The sequence below is a fragment of the Malaclemys terrapin genome, chromosome 4, assembly GCF_027887155.1.
Source record: "Malaclemys terrapin pileata isolate rMalTer1 chromosome 4, rMalTer1.hap1, whole genome shotgun sequence".
Classification (NCBI taxonomy): domain Eukaryota; kingdom Metazoa; phylum Chordata; order Testudines; family Emydidae; genus Malaclemys; species Malaclemys terrapin.
This window is the reverse complement of record NC_071508.1, coordinates 81842870-81859500: the sequence shown is the minus strand read 5'-3', so window position 1 is coordinate 81859500 and position 16631 is coordinate 81842870. Positions and strand designations below refer to the sequence as shown.

Below are 16631 nucleotides of genomic sequence, written 5' to 3'. Positions count from 1 at the left end.
GCTGGGGATATCCTCCTCATATTGTAAATTCCTGACTCTCAGAACTTGGGGTGACAAGTTAGAATTATGTGCTGCAGAAACTTCCACCACTCCTGTCCTGGCTTAACTATGGCCACTGATGTTGCATTTGGTCTTTCTAGGGCTGAGGGGTGGATCTGTGGTGGTGGGAAGGCTAAGAAATATTTGTTTTGGGGAAGTAAGAGGAGCAGTTCTTTTTAACCTACCTGTTTTTACCATCTGGTAACTACATAAAACCCCTGGGACTATCATCTCCTCTTTAGCGCATCAACAAGTATGGGATGTTGGTGTACTGGGTGCTCACCACCAGGTTTTGTATGTGCCTTGAGAGCACAGACCATCTATGGCTTGTCCTTACTTGTGGCAGAAGGGGTCAGACTCCTCAGCAGAAACAGCAACAAGTGCAGCTATCCTGGCCCAAATGCTTTAACCAGTTTGTCCACTTTCTGTGCCAACTACGTATTTTTTGCCTGTTGCACTTCCCAAGCTCTGAGACCTTTTTTTGTTGGGGGAGGTGAACTTTTGTACTTGTTCTCTGAAGTTCCCTATGAGCTCCTGAGCCTTGTTCCCCCGCCCCCAAAATAAAAATAAATCTCTACCCTAAGCAGAGGTTTTCTGCCTTCCAAAACAGAAGCTGAACTAGAGACTCAATGAAGCTCACTAGGAACTATTCCACTGCCAGTCTAATGAAGATACTAGTATAATAAGTTGCATACAAAACCCTAATATTCTTCCAACCCACTCTGGAATTCAAATGTAGCTGAGAAGTAAAGTCTTACAAGAGCTCCAAAACTTTTCTGTTTGTAATAGGAATAGCATTTGAAACTGCTCTGCAGAGAGTAAAATGACTAGAGCACGGGATTCTTCTGTCTCTGGGTGTGATCTGATCTCTGGGTGGGGTCAAAATGGAATTTCCTCTAGTGCATTGCACAACTAGGTACACCTTGTGTCGAAGGATTACCTGACTATGAACCATCGGACATTCTTCACTGACAAACTATCACCTAGAAGATGAACCAACAGGCTGTTTTGTTTTGGCAACTCCTATATTCCTAATATCTACTTCAGCAGAAGAGATTGTGTTCCCTGAAGCATCCTCTTGCCTTCTTCTAAGCTAAAGTTTGAGGGAAAAGATAAATGTGGGAGTGACTGGCCTGCTGTTCTCCCCACTCTGTGCCTGCTGAGACTTTTACCTAAGAGCTTGCTCCTGTCCGTGGCTTGTCTGCACTTGTTCTTGTGAAGATTGTTTCCTTCCTTTCCTATGCAGTGAAGAGAGGCCTAACATCTCTATGGCAGCCAAGCATAGTGCTGACATCTATTTCCTGCTTGGGACTCCATTATGCAAGTGAATGGTTTGACAGGATTTAAGGTGGGATGGACTACACAGGATTGTGGACTCTGTCAACACAGTAGAGAACTCTGGGGCAGGTTGTTGGCTGGTGAGTGGCCATTAGGATTTTATGTATCCAAGCCATACAAGTGTGAAAACGTTGTTCTAAGTGAATGGAATCCCCTTATTGGGAAATGTCATGTCTGGTGTTCCTAGTGAAGATTCAGAGCCTTATGGCTTGTGCAAGAGCCCGCTAAAGTCCTGTGTGCTGGGTCTGGATGGACACAGGCTCCAAATTCTACTTCTGTACTCAAGATTGTCATACCATATTATACTGTCTTCCTGGGAGAGGATTGCAAAATTGCATGGACCAGTTATTGTGAAGCCAGTGAGGATATTGGATAAGGCATCATAATCTCATTTGCTCTGAAATCAAATATTCCGTTGTGCTACCCTTAGCAGGTATGCTCCAGATGCTTTTATATGTTCTGTAATTAACAATAGGTATTGCCCTGCTTGTCTGTTTCAGGGATTACGAAGTATTTGTTGCTTGAGCAATCCCATTTGTGGTGAGTAGTGGTTGGCATCTTGGCTTAAATAAGGCTTCCAGAGCTAAAAGTGAAAATCTCTACAATTTGAGCTAAAGAGCTAGGTTCGCCAGCTGAGAGTTGTAATAGACTGGCTGCATTTCCATCCTTTATGGATCGGGAACTAAGGACAATGGGTAACATGGGTTATAGATGCATTGCAGGTGAGAATTTCTGGGATCTGCCTAAACAATAATGGTTATGAATAATCCCAGAAAGAAGGGCAGGACTTTAGTATTTACAAAAGTGGACCTTTCTGAACAGGCAAATCATTTATTACTGCTTACAGAATGTGAGTGTATATGGCACCATAAAGGGGATCTGTGCAGGCAGATAAAGGCTGCTCCCAAAATCTTAGTCTAAAGGCCTTAGCAATGGATACAAAACCGAATAAGAAGGGTGTCTAGTGAGTTGTGTGTCTGAAAGTCTTTATGAAAAATGTGAATTTAGGAGCCTCTTTAGCGGAGAGGAAGGAGGCTTGAATTAGGAAGCTGTTGCAGGATGTCTAACTGCTCTCCACCCTTCTGCAGCACAGTTACTGTCCTAATGGAATGTCCCAAATGCTGCCTGTCTTTTTGTGCAGCTGAAGTTACTCACCTACAAAGAGAGAGTCCTTATGCTGCAGAAAGCTTGGTGTGTTCATTCCTGTGATTAATCAGCTTTGTTTCACTGACTGGTACAATAGTTTCAAGCTCCCTAGAGCTGTGGGCTGAGGCAGCATATGTTACTGGCCTCCTAATCATATTTTTGTCCTGTAATAGTTCCTTTCTCTCCATGAATTGCACTAATGGATTGAGCCTCCCAGACTCTTGGGAGGCAGAGTATTATCTAGTGGGTGCCACTAGGGCATTGTAATCTGCCAAAGGTGACCTGCAAGAGACACCTGAGAGGATTTAAAAACTCCTTTAGCCTTAGAAACATCAAACACATCAAATCTGACTTCCTGGTTCACCTTGGTCTCCTTGGAGATCTCAGAGGATGTTTATTTTCAGTTCTTGCGTCTTAATTGAAGCAGTAGGGATGTTTTAAATATCTAATAGATGTCCTTTTCCAAATACTAGTCCTTGAAGTTGTTAATGAACCACCCTCTTCTTGCCTACAACTAAAAAAAAAAAATCCTTTCCCTCCACCTTTCTGTTGCTCAGTTTTCTCTCTTGACTCTTGTGATGTTATTTATTTCTCTAGTCCTCCAATCACCACAGAGTCTTCAGGGCAGATGAGTTGAATTTCAACTTAAAAAAAAAAAAAAATCGGGGAACTTCTGGGGCAAAAAACTTTCCAGGCCACTTAATTGGTTAGAAAGAAACAGAAAGGCATAGTTCCAATGTTCTCTTCATTTGCAGGTCCTCTTTAACACTTTTTGTGATGCCCACACTAACCGATGCTCTTCGGTATTTTTTTTCCCTTAACTCTCGTGAGGTTTGGGGCTGTGCCTGAGAAACAGAGCTGATGCTACGCAGAAGCAGACTTAGACTATGTTTACTCTAGCAACTGAACAACACAACTTTTGTCTTTCAGAGGTGTTAACCCTCCTCCCCCCAAGACAAAATTTTTACCAACAACAAGCACCGGTGTGAACAGCGCTTTGTCAGCAGGAGCGCTCTCCTGCCGACAAAGCGAACGCCACTTGTTGTGATTGGAAGTTTTTTGTCAGCAGGAGAGCTGACAAACAGCAGCTACACTGCACACCTTTTAGGGGCATGGCTGTAGCAACACAGCTGTGTCTCTAAAAGCTGCGTAGTGTAGACATAACCTAAGCAATTGCTTAGGTTCCTGAGCAGCTCAAGGGGGGGGCCCCCATTTGCTTTTTTAGTGTGTTTGGGGGGCCAAAAATATTCCTGCTTACAGCCCCCAATGGGCTGGCACCCCCTCTGCTGAGGACAAAAAATCAGGATATACATCTGGTTGAGCTCCAATACAGACTAGATTAGAATGCCCTGTATGGTCTGACAGAGGAGAGTTTGCTCCACTCCCCTCCACCCCTTTTAGGGGGCGTGGTGGTGGTGGTTGTGGTTTTTTTTTTAAATCTCTGACACTGCTTCATAACTATGGTCAGCTACAACCCCTTCAAACTTTTTGCATGCCTCCCTCATTAAGTTATCCTTTGTAGTTGGCCAGTATCTTTCATAGTGGTACATTCTCTTTTAGGGTAGGCCCAGTCAGAGGTGATGCCAGACTCTACCTAAGGGGGCTCCTCAGAGGCCAACGGTGGATATCTGAGTGGGTACCTCTGGCAGTGGCACCATTCTCTCATTTTTCATGTAGCCTTCCCACTAGGAGACTATCGCTGAGCCAATGCCTTATCCATGTTCCTTGTCAAGATACTAAAAGCATTGAGATCTGTTTTCTACATTTCTGAGAAATTGGGTGTGGAGTAGAGCAGAGGTTCGCAGGACAAATTATTTGGTTGCCTCAGAGTGCGGCCATCAACTCTTGCTGGTGGCCGCTCTCACACTTTTTCCTAAAATACTCAATTAGCTTTAGGAAAAACAAACAAATATGCACATATACATGTCCAAATCATTGTAATTTATTATTGCTAGCTAGGAAGTCCGCTGGGAAAAGTGATATTAACAAACATACCAGTATCACTTTTCACAGCAGACTTACTCAGCCCTGGGAAGTCTGGGGATAAATTAAGCTCTGGATGGGGGATCAGGGGAGGCAGCAGGGGCCAGGAGCAATGGGGGTGGGGGTGGAGCCTGAAGCCCCAGGGCTGGAGCCCAAAGCCTCACAACCTGAGCCTGCTTTCCTGCCACCACTGGGCTGAAGCCCAAATCCTGAGCCCCACCACCCCTGGAAAGATGGGGAACTCACCAGCTGCCCAACCGTTGCTGGAAGCCTGAGCAATCAACACCAAGGCTCTGGATCCAGGAGCATGCAGCTACGGTGGCCACATTTTTGAAATGCTGGAGTAGAATACCATGGTACCAGCTAGCAGGGGTCTGGCTCTGTAGGCAACAGAAGGAATAAGTGGGATCTCATGATGTTCCAGACTCTCCTGGTGGATTGGTTTGCTGGGAACCTATCTAACTTTTCACCCCCTGTAAGTAAACTTTTTAGCCTAGAGGATTAGAACAGCCAGATGGGTGACTGTAAGCAGCATACAAGCTGATGGAGTTCATAAGTTTCCAGTTATCCACTACCTGGCAGTGATGATTGTGATGTTGCACTCCATATGTTTTATGGAAATATGTTTGAGTATGAATAAGATGTAACTGGAATATGCTTTATGCAAAAGGTCTCTTGTAAAGGATCATAAAAAAGGTTATAACCTACTGAATACATTCCTCCTATTTGTATGCATGTATCATTCTTGTATCTGAAGCTAGAAATATGAAGTATAACTCTGAGGTCCTATTGTAATTATACAAAGTGTGGGCCATTAATGGTGGTTTAGAATCTTGATGACTCCATTGGCCCAGACAATTGGTTGTAAATGGTTTATTTACCTGCAAACTTTCCTGTGGGCCAACCCAGGGTGTGGAGCAGGACAAAGGCGGCTGCCAGTCATGAGAGAACCCCTGCTCACCACCTGAGATGTCTGCTGGAACTAACAAGGATTGTACCAGGGGAAAGGATTGGGCCCAGACTAGAAAGGAGTCTAGTCTGTGAAAGAAACTTATTGGAACATCTCTGAGGGTGAGATATTACCTGTAACCAGTTTCTTAATGCATTAGGCTTAGACTTGCGTGTTTTTGCTTTATTTTGCTTGGTGACTTACTTTATTCTGTCTGTTCTTACTTGAAACCACTTAAATCCTACTTTATACTTAATAAAATCATTTTTGTTTATTAATAAACCCAGAGTAAGTGATTAATACCTGGGGGAGCAAACAGAGATCATGCACAGCTATCAGTGTTATAGAGGGCGGACAATTTATGAATTTACCCTGTATAAGCTTATACAGAGTAAAATGGATTTATTTGGGGTTTGGATCCCATTGGGGTCTGGGTGCTGGAGACAGGTAACTGCTGATCTGTTTTCAGTTAAGTCTGCAGCTTTGAGGGTGTGGACCAGACCCTGGGTCTGTGTTGCAGCAGGCTAGCATGTTTGGCTCAACAAGGCAGGGTTCTGGAAGTCCCAAACTGGCAGGGAAAATGGGCTCAGAGGTAATTTCAGCACATTAGGTGACAGTCCCAAGTGGCTCTCTGTGACTGAACCTGTCACAATAATATCAATGGTCTTGAGTTTAATCCTGCCACTGATCTGTGTGACTGCCCTAGTCAAATCACCTCTCTGCTCTGCAGATGGAGATAGTACTTGCTTTCCTCACAGGAGTGCTGTGGGTACTGGTAAACTTGGATGCCACATTTACAGGCGGCTGAACAATGGTGCTTGGCAACTTTTTTGTTCTGTCTCTTCTAAAGCAGAGCCCTTCCTGTTGGTGTGCATGGGGATGTGGCCCTTGCTGTGTAGCGCTCAGAGGTGGGGCTTTCTGCATGCTTTTTGATAAGGGAATGTGAGCCTTATGGAAGGTTGGGAGATGTGTCATAGCACATTTCTCATTTACAAAACAATTAATTCTAGGCACTCCTAGATTCATTTCCATCTTTATTTGGCCCACTGGTATTTTCAGTCTGCTCTTTGCTCTGTCCTTGCTAGTACTAGCCCTGCTAGAGGAGCCTGCTCCACAGGCTGCAGGCCTGGGTGAAAGCCTGGTGTTGGCTTTGAGTGGGCCGGAGGTTGCTGTGCCAGTGCTCACAGAGCCTGAGATCTATACACTCACAGAACCTGTCTTGTTCGACTGCTGTGTCGCCTTCCAAGTGGAGGTGTCCGGGCTTATGAACTGGACTAGTGAGCAGACCTGGAAGCCTTTCCAGAGAGGAAGCACTCTATTCATACTGAGAAGTAAGGAGGGTCAGGGTGGCTCTATCCCAAATGCAAATAGAAAACTGGTCTCTCCAGCTGTGGGATGGAGCCTTGTTCAGCAAGCCAAGCAGAAAAAGCTTGGATTGTACTAAAGCTTCCCAGTGTCTTTTCAGTGCCCAGCCTGCAATGCCAGCAGGACAAGGCAAGATTCTCTGCTCTGGGGGTTGGGATGGGAGGGAAGAAGCCAACTTTCAGTGATGCTAAACAGCTGAAATATCTTCTCGCAGCGTGTGTTTCTCAGAGATGTCTGTCCCATTCCCCTGTGTCTATTCTGATAGTTAGGAATCTATGGTGGATGGTAACACCTGGGATTTAAATTGATGTTTGCCCTTCAGGCTGAAGACTCTATTTCAAAAAGGTCATTGGGCCACTATAGATTCTTAAAGGGTGAAGCAGATTTTATGCCTTGTTAGACTCCCTTTGCACTGTTCAGGCAGCATAGAGATAGCAAAAAACCCTTCTGACTTCCCTGAATGGAGCTCAATGTAAAATCTTGGTAGGAGGAATATTAGTTTGAGGGGAAAAAATAGCCCAGTTGCTAGTGGCAGCCCCTGCTCAACCCTGCTGCCTAGGCACACTTTAGGGAGTACAACCCTATAGATGCTCCTAAAGAGCTAGTGAAGATCTCAAGGGGCAGAGCAGTGCTGAGGTAGTTAAATCAGCTCTTCTCGTGGGACAGGAGATGTTATGAAAGCTTTTTGTTTGCTGGGTGTTCTCCCCACCCCTTCAACAAAATACACTCTTTTTTTCGCATGCATGATCTCCAAAGATACTATCAGCTCTGCAGAATGGTGCTGTGTGTAGCTGTTGGTCTATAGTCTTGCCTGTTTATATGGCTCTGAACTCTGTCTTACCCCCACAGTTGCCTTTCATGTTGCTTAGATTTTCCTCTCTGAGGACGCAATTGAGTAAACTAGTTTTGTTGCCAAAAGTGCAAACAATGAACCTGCACATCATCAAAGCAGAGGAACTGACCACAACATGTAGTAAAGTCACCAGGGTATGTGACCCCTCGCTCCCCCCTTCATTCCCTTTCCCTCCTTATATCAGCCCATATCCCCCCGAATGAGAAATCTCAGTTTCAATCCTGTCTTGTGATCCTGCTTTTCTTTAGGTGTTGTCTTAGGTTCTCTAGCTTTTCTGTAACCTGCAGAGGAGAAAATAGAACTCTGAGTTGTGCAGGGAACCAGATGAACTTCAGGAAAACCTTGGTGTTTGACCTCTTTCTTCCAGGCTGTTGTCTCCATTGTGTGAATGTTTGAGAGAAAGGTGCACTTCAGTGAAAAACACACGGTAGTAAAATCAGGTGGTGCCAGGCAAAGCCAATAGCCTCTATGACGTAATTGCTGATAATAGGAGGTGCAGCTGGTAAAGGCTCTCTGAATTTGTCAGGGCGTGACACAGTCACAGACTTGGTCTGAACAACAAAGAAATCACTAATGATAAAACCTCCAAGTGGCAACTCAAATGACAAGTCAGTGTAATGAGAAGCGAATGGAAATAGTTATTACTTGGAGGATGTAGTAGAGGTTACTTACGTACATGGATGATATAAAACTGAGGGTGGATTAACATGCAGTGAAATTTCCATATTGAAGAAATGGGCAGAAAAGACTCAGGAGTCATTTTAAAGAACGGTATGAAGTCTAATGAAGAAAGAAACCATGAAATGCCCAGGTCTAGAATGGGACTAACCAGGCAGTGGTTGTTATGGAGGATTATCTGAATATAGTCTGTTCATAAGGGTTTTCAATACATAAAGATCCAGTCCTTGCCCTGATGGTCTGGCAAGGTGACTCCATCTCAGTGGAACATTTGCCTTCTGGAATGAATAGGAGTTTCTTATGTAAAAAAAACCACAAATTATTCTGCTCTACCTGGCACTTGTCAGGCCTAGGCTGGAGCACTCGGCTCAGTTTGGAGTACCTCGCTCAGTTCACAAAACAACGTGAACCAACTGGAGAGTTTGTAGAGGAGTAGCTCCAAGGGTAAGCTTTTTATTCAAGGGCTGTATGGAAGTGGGCAGATGCTGCCCATCCTGGTGGTCAGAAGAGATCCCTTTACTGCTTTCAGGCAGCTCTGTTACAGCATTATCCTCATTAGTCAGTGAGTGTGGACAAGCCCGTGGATTTGTGCTGTATTAGGAGAAATGTAGGTTAAATATTGGGGGAACAAGCAGGAGCAAGTTGCCAAGGGGGAGAGCGACAGCCTTCCCTGGAGCTAGTCAGGGTTTAGTTAGACACCCGCCTCAGATAGTTTGGGGATGAAATCACTCCTGCCACAATACAGAGGGATGGAATAGATAACTCACTTGAGATCCCTTCCAGCTGAAATGAGTCTAGAGGCTGGCATGAATTCACTGGCAAGTTTGATGCTAGCTGACACTGATTGGTAGGGGTGGGAAATGCACAGGATAGAAGCAAACAGCTAATTGAGTGAAAGAGACAAACAGTGGAGGTTGCATGCATGGAGGGTTACTTGGTATGAGTGAAACCCTCTCACAGTCAGAGAGGGGAAAACAGGTCATGGGTGGCATCTGGGAAGCTGCACGACTGAGTGGTGAATGTAGATGATGTGGGGCAGAAACCATGCTATTTATGGTGCTGTGAAACTAGGGAGGTGATAGTGCAGCTCTTTGAAGCCTTCATGGCACAGTTCTGACTAAGCTCCACTTTGCAAATGCCCACTGGGCAGCTGTGTTTGGGACCACACACTGGACCTGTGTGCTTCTAAGGTCCCCTAAGTCTGGGCAGGGTCTAGCCATAGCCTTTTATTCTAGCCTTGTGGGAACACTTTCCAGGCGCAGACTCTGTCTGGTACCTCTTTTAGGGAATGAGACATCTCGGTCAAGCTGCCCTGGTCCTCCAAGACACCCTAGTTGCTCAAGCACATCCTCCCCAGAGCTCCACCCTCATGGATACTCTGGTTTAAAAATTGCTCTGTAAAGTCTGTGTTACTGCTTCAGCTCTCAGCTGTCCCTGAAGGGTGAAACTCCCAGCGCTGGTGCCACAACTATACAGCCATGTTAAAGCGCGGCCATGGCAGCGCTTTAATGTTGGTAGTGAAGACATACCCTATGTCTACACTACAGCCTATGTCCGCATAACTTATGTCACTCAGGGGTGTGAAAAAAAACACCCCCAAGGAACATAAGTTACACTGACATAAGAGCTCCTGTGCACAGCACTGTGTCGGTGGGGGAGCTTCTCCTGCCAACGTAGCTTCTGCCACTTGCGGAGGTGGTTTTATTATGCTGATGGGAGAGCTTTTTCCCCATCTGCATACAGCGTCTTCACAAGACATGCTGCGGCACAGCTATATCAGTACAGCTGCGTCACTGAAGCACTGTATGTGTAGACATGGCTTGAGACTCATTTCTGTAAACTAGAGAGAATAAAAGACTTGGAAAGGGAGGGAGATAGAGCCTGGTCATTCCCGATAACTTCAAAGTGAAAGAAAGGAGCTCCTGTGTCAGGCTTGGTCGACCCTGAAAAGTTATATCAGCATAAGTACATTGGTCGGGGTGAGAAACTACACCATGACCGACATAACTATGCTGACAAAACCCCTGGTGGTGACACAGCTGCAGCAGTGGATGGGGGCTTCCATTGACATGGTTAACTTTGTTCAGGGTGGTGGTGGTCCTGCACCAACATAAAAACTTCTGTCAGTGTAGGCTACGTGTACATTATGGGGCCATGCCGATATAGTTATGCTGGTGTAGTCGCCGTAGTGTAGATACACCCCTGGACAATAGGAGAGAGAGAGCGCAGCAGCCTGAAACTAAAGGAGGATTTGGACATGAGGAACAGCTTTTGGCAGTGAGAGCAACTTGAGGATTTTCAGGGTTATGGGGGATGGTGCAGTCTCTCTGTTTCAGGATGTTGTCTGTTGGAGTTGTGGAGGATACCAGTGAGGAGAGTTAAGCTAACTCCCAATGCTCAGGAGAAGTTTGAGTTCGCTGCTTGGCCCTGTGAATTTGTCCATTCCAGTCACAGAACCTCCCAACTTTGAAAGAATGTGGGATTCCTTCTGTGTGTTTTGTTGATGCACTGCAATCCTTGAAACCCGGTGTGGATTTGTCTGACCTCAGCAGGGTGTCTTTTTTTTTTTTGCTAGCAGGCTTCTGGAGTGACCTTTGCATGTACCCACTGCTCTAAGTGCTCTGTCTGTCTCTTTCTCTGTCTCTCTCCTTCTCTCTCTTCACAAGCTAGAGAACCCAGCTGAAAATCTTCTTTAAACTGTACTAGGCAGCTTTGGGAGCTCCAGTTCCAAGGGAGCGTCTGGGAAATATTGGCTCCTAGCTCCTTTCCCAGCCAGGTGACTCCACCAAGGGTGTGATCCCTGGATTGGAATAAACACTATTGTGAAAGTCTGCCCCTCCCCAGCAACAAGGATGTCCCATGCAGTCACTTAATATTCCCATTGCTTGTGGGATCTTTGCATTATCTGGCATCTCGACCAGGCACCCAGCTGAGTAGCTGCAAGCTAGAGTGGGGGACCTGGGCATGCCCTGCTGGAAGTGGGTAAGTACTGTGTGGCATTTACAGGAAGCTACTATATAGTGGGAATGTAGAACACATCACTAGCTCAGAGGAAATCCATGTTTACCACTGTGCTGGTGTCTGCTGGGACCAGGAAGTCTCTTCTGGCACTAGACTGGTGGAAAAGATAAAGGGCTTTCTTGGCTGTTTGTCTGTAGATAATATGGCAGGGCAGGACTGGCTTTCACTGATAGTACTCTATCCAGCCTGCCTTAAAGTTCACAACAATTAACTATGGAGGCTTGAGGCTCAGTTTCTCTTGTAAGTTTGTTCACTCTAAATGTCTGTAACTGTGGCCGAGAGTGCCGTATGGTAGGGACAGTGCCTTCACCTCTATCTGGTATAGGGCCGAGAACTATTTGGGGAATCAAACCAGTCACAAAGGCCCTGTTCCCCCTGAAGTGGAACTGAGCTAGACATGGCCTGCTCCTGACAAACATGGGCTAGGCTTGGCTTCAGTGTCTGATGTGGAAATGACTTAAAAACAAGGGAAAACCATTCCTCGTTAAAGATGTCTGGCTAAGCTGGGCAGACTAAAACCTCAGTTTCTAGATAGGGTCGTCCTGCAACTCGTTCCTGTGTCTGGCAGCAACTGGGGTGGTGTGGGGGAAGGTGGGACAGAACATCTAGTGTGGCAAAGGCTGTGCTCTCCCACCTGTGCAAATCCACTTCAAAGGTGAAGCTCCTGCAGAGCTGCCTTCCAGAATTAGGGGAGTTGGGAGGGTGAGAATGAACCTCCCAGTTCAGTATGTCCCTCGCTTTACTGAATGGAAAAGTCCAGACCTCGTCCACAATGATCCCAGCAGTCCAAGGAGGCAATCCAAACAATATACCCAGATAGTGCCCTAGGCACTCAGAGGGTGGAAGTATCGAAGGGTGGTGCACAGGGAGGAGGCTTTCTCTGTCTGTCTTGGGTAAACACTCACAGTGGCTAAGGATTCCTGTTTCTTCCTGGAAGAAGTAGAAAATGGTCTCCTGGCATCCCAGGCCAGAGAAAGAGTTAATGCATCAGGACTGCAGGGATGAAGGCATGAAGATGGGTGGGAGACGGATGCAAAAGCAGTGGATAGGGGTATGAGCTGAGTGAAGGGGCTATGGGCACACATGGTTACAGGGGTGTTGATATGTAATGCATGCAAAGTCTGGCTTGTGTGTGTGTGAGAGAGAGGGAGGGGGCAATTCTGCAGTTAGCCTCCTTTGCCTACAGTACACTAGCCTTTGCCTGCCCTTGGGGAGCAGACGGAACTGTCTAGGGTCCGCCAGTCTTGATGTAAACCAGGGTGGAGAACCTTTTTTTCTGTCATGGGCCATTGACCCACAGGAAAAAAACAATTGTGGGCCACTCACTCACCTGGGGGGGGGGGCACAGAGCTCGGGGCTTCCTCCCTCCCACAGCGGGTCCAGCCAGCACTCGTGGCTCCAGCCCTGTGGGGTGGGAGGGGGCAGAGGCTCAGGGCTTCCCCCTGAGACACAGTGACCTGTGCTCAGCCTGGATGAAATTGACCAATGGGCCGGGTCATAGGTGCCCCACCCCTGGTGTAAACCCTGTGGAGTCACTGGATTTAGAGGATGGAACTGGCTCATGGCCTGATAACTAGAGGCTGGAAATGACCAAACACAGAAGAAAAATCAGCTCCATTGTACTGACACAGGGTAGTTAGTCATCCTGGGGACCACTTCCTGCCATTTCCCTGGGAAGAGCAGAGGGTGAGCTAGCAGCTCTTCCACAACTTTATTCTCATCACTTGGTCTCAAGCGCTGTTATTTGCCTCTCAATTTGCTCTGGAGGCAGGTGCAGCCCTGCCCTAATGGCTTCTCTGGTGCTGAGCCCTGCTTACAGAATGCTGCTGGTAGGAAATAACTATCTGAAGAAACCCTGAGCAACTCTAGCACCTTCTTATAACTGAGAGTCTTCCTGCTTGTTTAGCTAGCTAGATGGGGTAGCTGATGGTGAGAAGAGGGATATTAGTCTGGCCACATTTTAGTTGTGAGGAGATTTTCTGAAAGCCCTTTTGACTATGGGGTCTAACTTTGGTGTGGAAATCCCATATTTTTCTCCTCTCCCAGCCAGCTACTCTGCACATGTCTCTGATGCCTCTGCATGTAGTCCTCCCGCTGCAGAATGAGACAGTCCTGATCAGTCTAACTCTAGTGCTCTTGCAGGAGCAGGCAAGGCAATACAGTATGTGATTCTCTTCCACTATTGGTGTGGAAGGGAGAAGAGGGAGCCAGGCGCACTTCTCCTCCTCGCACCCCCCACCCCCAATCCTGACCTGCCACATCCTTTGCTCTTCCAATACTGCTACTACCTCTGCCAAAGAACCTTGGTTCTGACCTACATACCCCCTACTATTCGGGTATCGTGGCCTCTCCTGTACAGCAGCTGCCAACCCTCTGCCATGTTAAGATGTCCACAAGGTACTCTGCTGTGACCACGAAACTAATGTAATTTGTATTTTAAGGCAGGCTTGGAGTCTCCATTGGTGAAATGACCCCCTAACGGTACAGCCAACCTCAGGCATTCAAAAATCGTAAGTTTGGTTTTAAAATGCTTTTTAAAAATTTCCCTTTTTGTAGTGTACTTGGGTCATGGTTTTTAAGCTTTTTATCTCAACAACCGTGAGGGCTGGGAACTCTTTAAAATGAAAGTGGAGAGTCTCTTGTAATATTACTCCAGGACCTGGGGCTCTAAGAAAATACCAGCAATTCCCAGTCTTGCAATAAAGTGGCAACACTGTAAAAGCTATCCAACAGCCAGATAGCGTCCTTCTGCTTCTAGTTTGTCTCCTTCCCCACAGATAAAACCCCCACTCCTCAAAGCCATCCCAGGGATTCTCCTACTTGGAGTTTGGGCTGGCTTTGCCATCCCACTAGCCTCAGAGTGTGATACATAGATCTACAAAGGAAAAAAAAAATTCTAGTAAACTCTCCTGACTGTCCCTGCCCTCAAGCTGTTGGTGAGAGCAGACAGCACATATGATGCTGTAGGAATAACCAACTTGTAGGGGAAACCTTTTGCTCTTCCTGGGGCTCAGGGTGGCAGTGGCAGCTATCTTTCTCAGTGCTTGTGTTCATTATAAAGTGTTCTCTCCAAGTCTGCATGTGCAGTCAGTATGACCTGGTGACTGACATGGATTCAGTGTGTAGGAGCTCTGGAAAAGGGCTTGTTCAAAAAAGGGTCCCTCTCATTTCCTGATGTTTCTTCTACCGAGACAGACCCACTGGACTTCTGTAGGGCCTATGCTGCTCCAGGAGAGGCTTGTGCCCTAACCAAATGCCAGATACTTTTGGGTTGCAAAGTCTATTATTTCTGGTGTTAAGGCATAGTAAATCCAGCTGGGTTTGCAGTTCTGGGGTCAATTAATAGCTCTGGCAGCTAAAGAAACCACCTGTCTGACTCCTAAATTGAACGTTTGATGTAAAAACTGCAGAAAGAATGGACCTGAGTTCTCTGTGTCCTTTAGTCCCTTTTCTGACTGACTGCTCCCTAGATGAAGCATGGCTGCTCCACAGCACATTAAACAATTTTCAGCCTCCACCCCCAAACTCTCACATGGGGTAGTTAGTCAGGACTGGAAACCAGAGTCTGAAAGCATGTCCGTGATTCATCGGGAGGACTCAATACTCTATTTAAAGGTGACCTGAGAAGGATTTTTTTTTTTAATTGGTCTTGTGCCTCTTGCTTCTTTATGAAGGAGAAATAAGGCCTGGGAGATGGGTTAAATATGGTTTTAACTGCTTGTGTGTTACCTTAGAGATTTCCAGAGTGTAAAGTCTGGTGGTATTGGAGGATGACTAGAAGTCCCAGGGATGTTTACTGCGAGTTCTACACTTTAATTGAAGGGGCTATATGATGACTCTTTAACACTTAAAGGTTAGCACAGTGATTCAAGCCGCCCCTCACCCCCGCCTTTCCCTGCCAAATCTTAGTTTGACTAAATCCCCTCCCTTCTCAGGTGCTGCAGCTTCCATTCTATTGGCTCTTGCGTTATCTCCATGTAATTAATTCTCAGCCGTTGTAGCTTTCTAGCTTAATCAGGACGTCCATTTCTAACACAGAAAAATCAGTCAGAACAAACAAAGCCAATCCAAACAAGAAATGTTATTACAACTCCTTGGAGTACAAGCTCCTTGGGCAGGGATTGTCTCCTCATGTTTGTACAGTGCCTAGCACAGTGGGGTCTTGGTCTACGAGTGGGGTTGCTACTACTGCAATAAAATGTCTAAATCACTTAGCTCTTTGGCCTAGTGGCACTAGAGAAGGCTTTTGCCTGTTGTCTCCTGTACATCGTGGTAGACGGCACTATGCTTAACCGAAAAACCAATTGCGAGCAGCAGTGGGGGAGGCTAGAGAAGACATGTGGGCTGTACTGCAATAGAAGGGAGGACCGAGCCCAGTGCAGCTGCTGTGCCTGGGAAACCTCATTTAGTTCAGTCTATTCCAGCAGTGGGCTGTCCGTTTGCTCAGCTGTTATAACAGCACCTTTCCCGCACAATGTCGTCATGCTGCTTCTATTTTAAATCTCTGGGACTGGATCTTGTGACAGAGGGATTTGGCATCTCCCCTACATGCTGGAATGTGGCACCTTGGAAGATGGAGAGTGGCAACAGCTGCTGTATCGGGAGTGCCCCTCCTTGCCTTGAGCACAGGGCGAGACCCAGGTTGCTATCCTAGGACTGTTACTTGTCAGAACAGCAGTGTCTCTGTCTGTGTCAGAGCAGCAGGGTTTAACAGTCTGTACATCTCTCTCTTACCCACCACCACATTTAGAGTTGGAACAGCCCAAGAAATCACTCCGGGCAGCTGGGGCCTCCAGAGCCCTCATTCTTCTCTTTCAGGTATGTAGTTACTTTGTTGCTGGGCACAGGAGTGGAACCACCTGACTTGTAGTCATGCAAAGTTCTTTCACAGGCTGGCTATCAGGGCTGCTGGTGAAGGGAGGGGTCCTTCTGCATTTAAGGTTTCATGCCTGAATCTTCTGTTTGGTATGACGACTTGCTCCTGTAACTGAAGGGCAGTTTCTTGGAGGGCAGTGGGGTTGGAGGAAGTTGAAACTTTCTTGGGAAGCCAGAGGAATTTCCTTGATTCCCCTCTAACACCCTTCATATTATCCAAATGTGCTGCTCAGGCGGATGGTACTTAACTCTCTCCTTGGTTCCCTCTGTATGTCTTCTGAAGTCTACCATGGGGCTCTTATTGTGTGGCTGATAGTCCCAGAAAGCAGACACTGAGAAGGACTGAGGGGACATGGGAGATCTGATCTCAGGCTGTGTGAGTTC

General features: G+C 46.5%; 1 protein-coding gene across 8 annotated transcripts in view; it reads left to right on the top strand.

Annotated features, from left to right (window-relative positions):
- Positions 1-16631, top strand: part of PACSIN3 (protein kinase C and casein kinase substrate in neurons 3) — a 29884-nt gene that overhangs the window by 1968 nt on the left and 11285 nt on the right. For 4 of the 8 annotated variants that reach the window (XM_054024827.1, XM_054024833.1, XM_054024834.1 and 1 more), the window contains exons 2-3: positions 13814-13882; positions 16123-16190. The exons of 1 other annotated variant lie outside the window; for it this stretch is intronic. The gene's annotated coding sequence lies outside the window, so the exon portion shown is untranslated. Of the gene's footprint in view, positions 1-5415; positions 5578-13813; positions 13883-16122; positions 16191-16631 lie in introns of all 8 variants that reach the window. 3 more of the 8 variants (XM_054024829.1, XM_054024828.1, XM_054024830.1) reach the window with 3 other exon arrangements.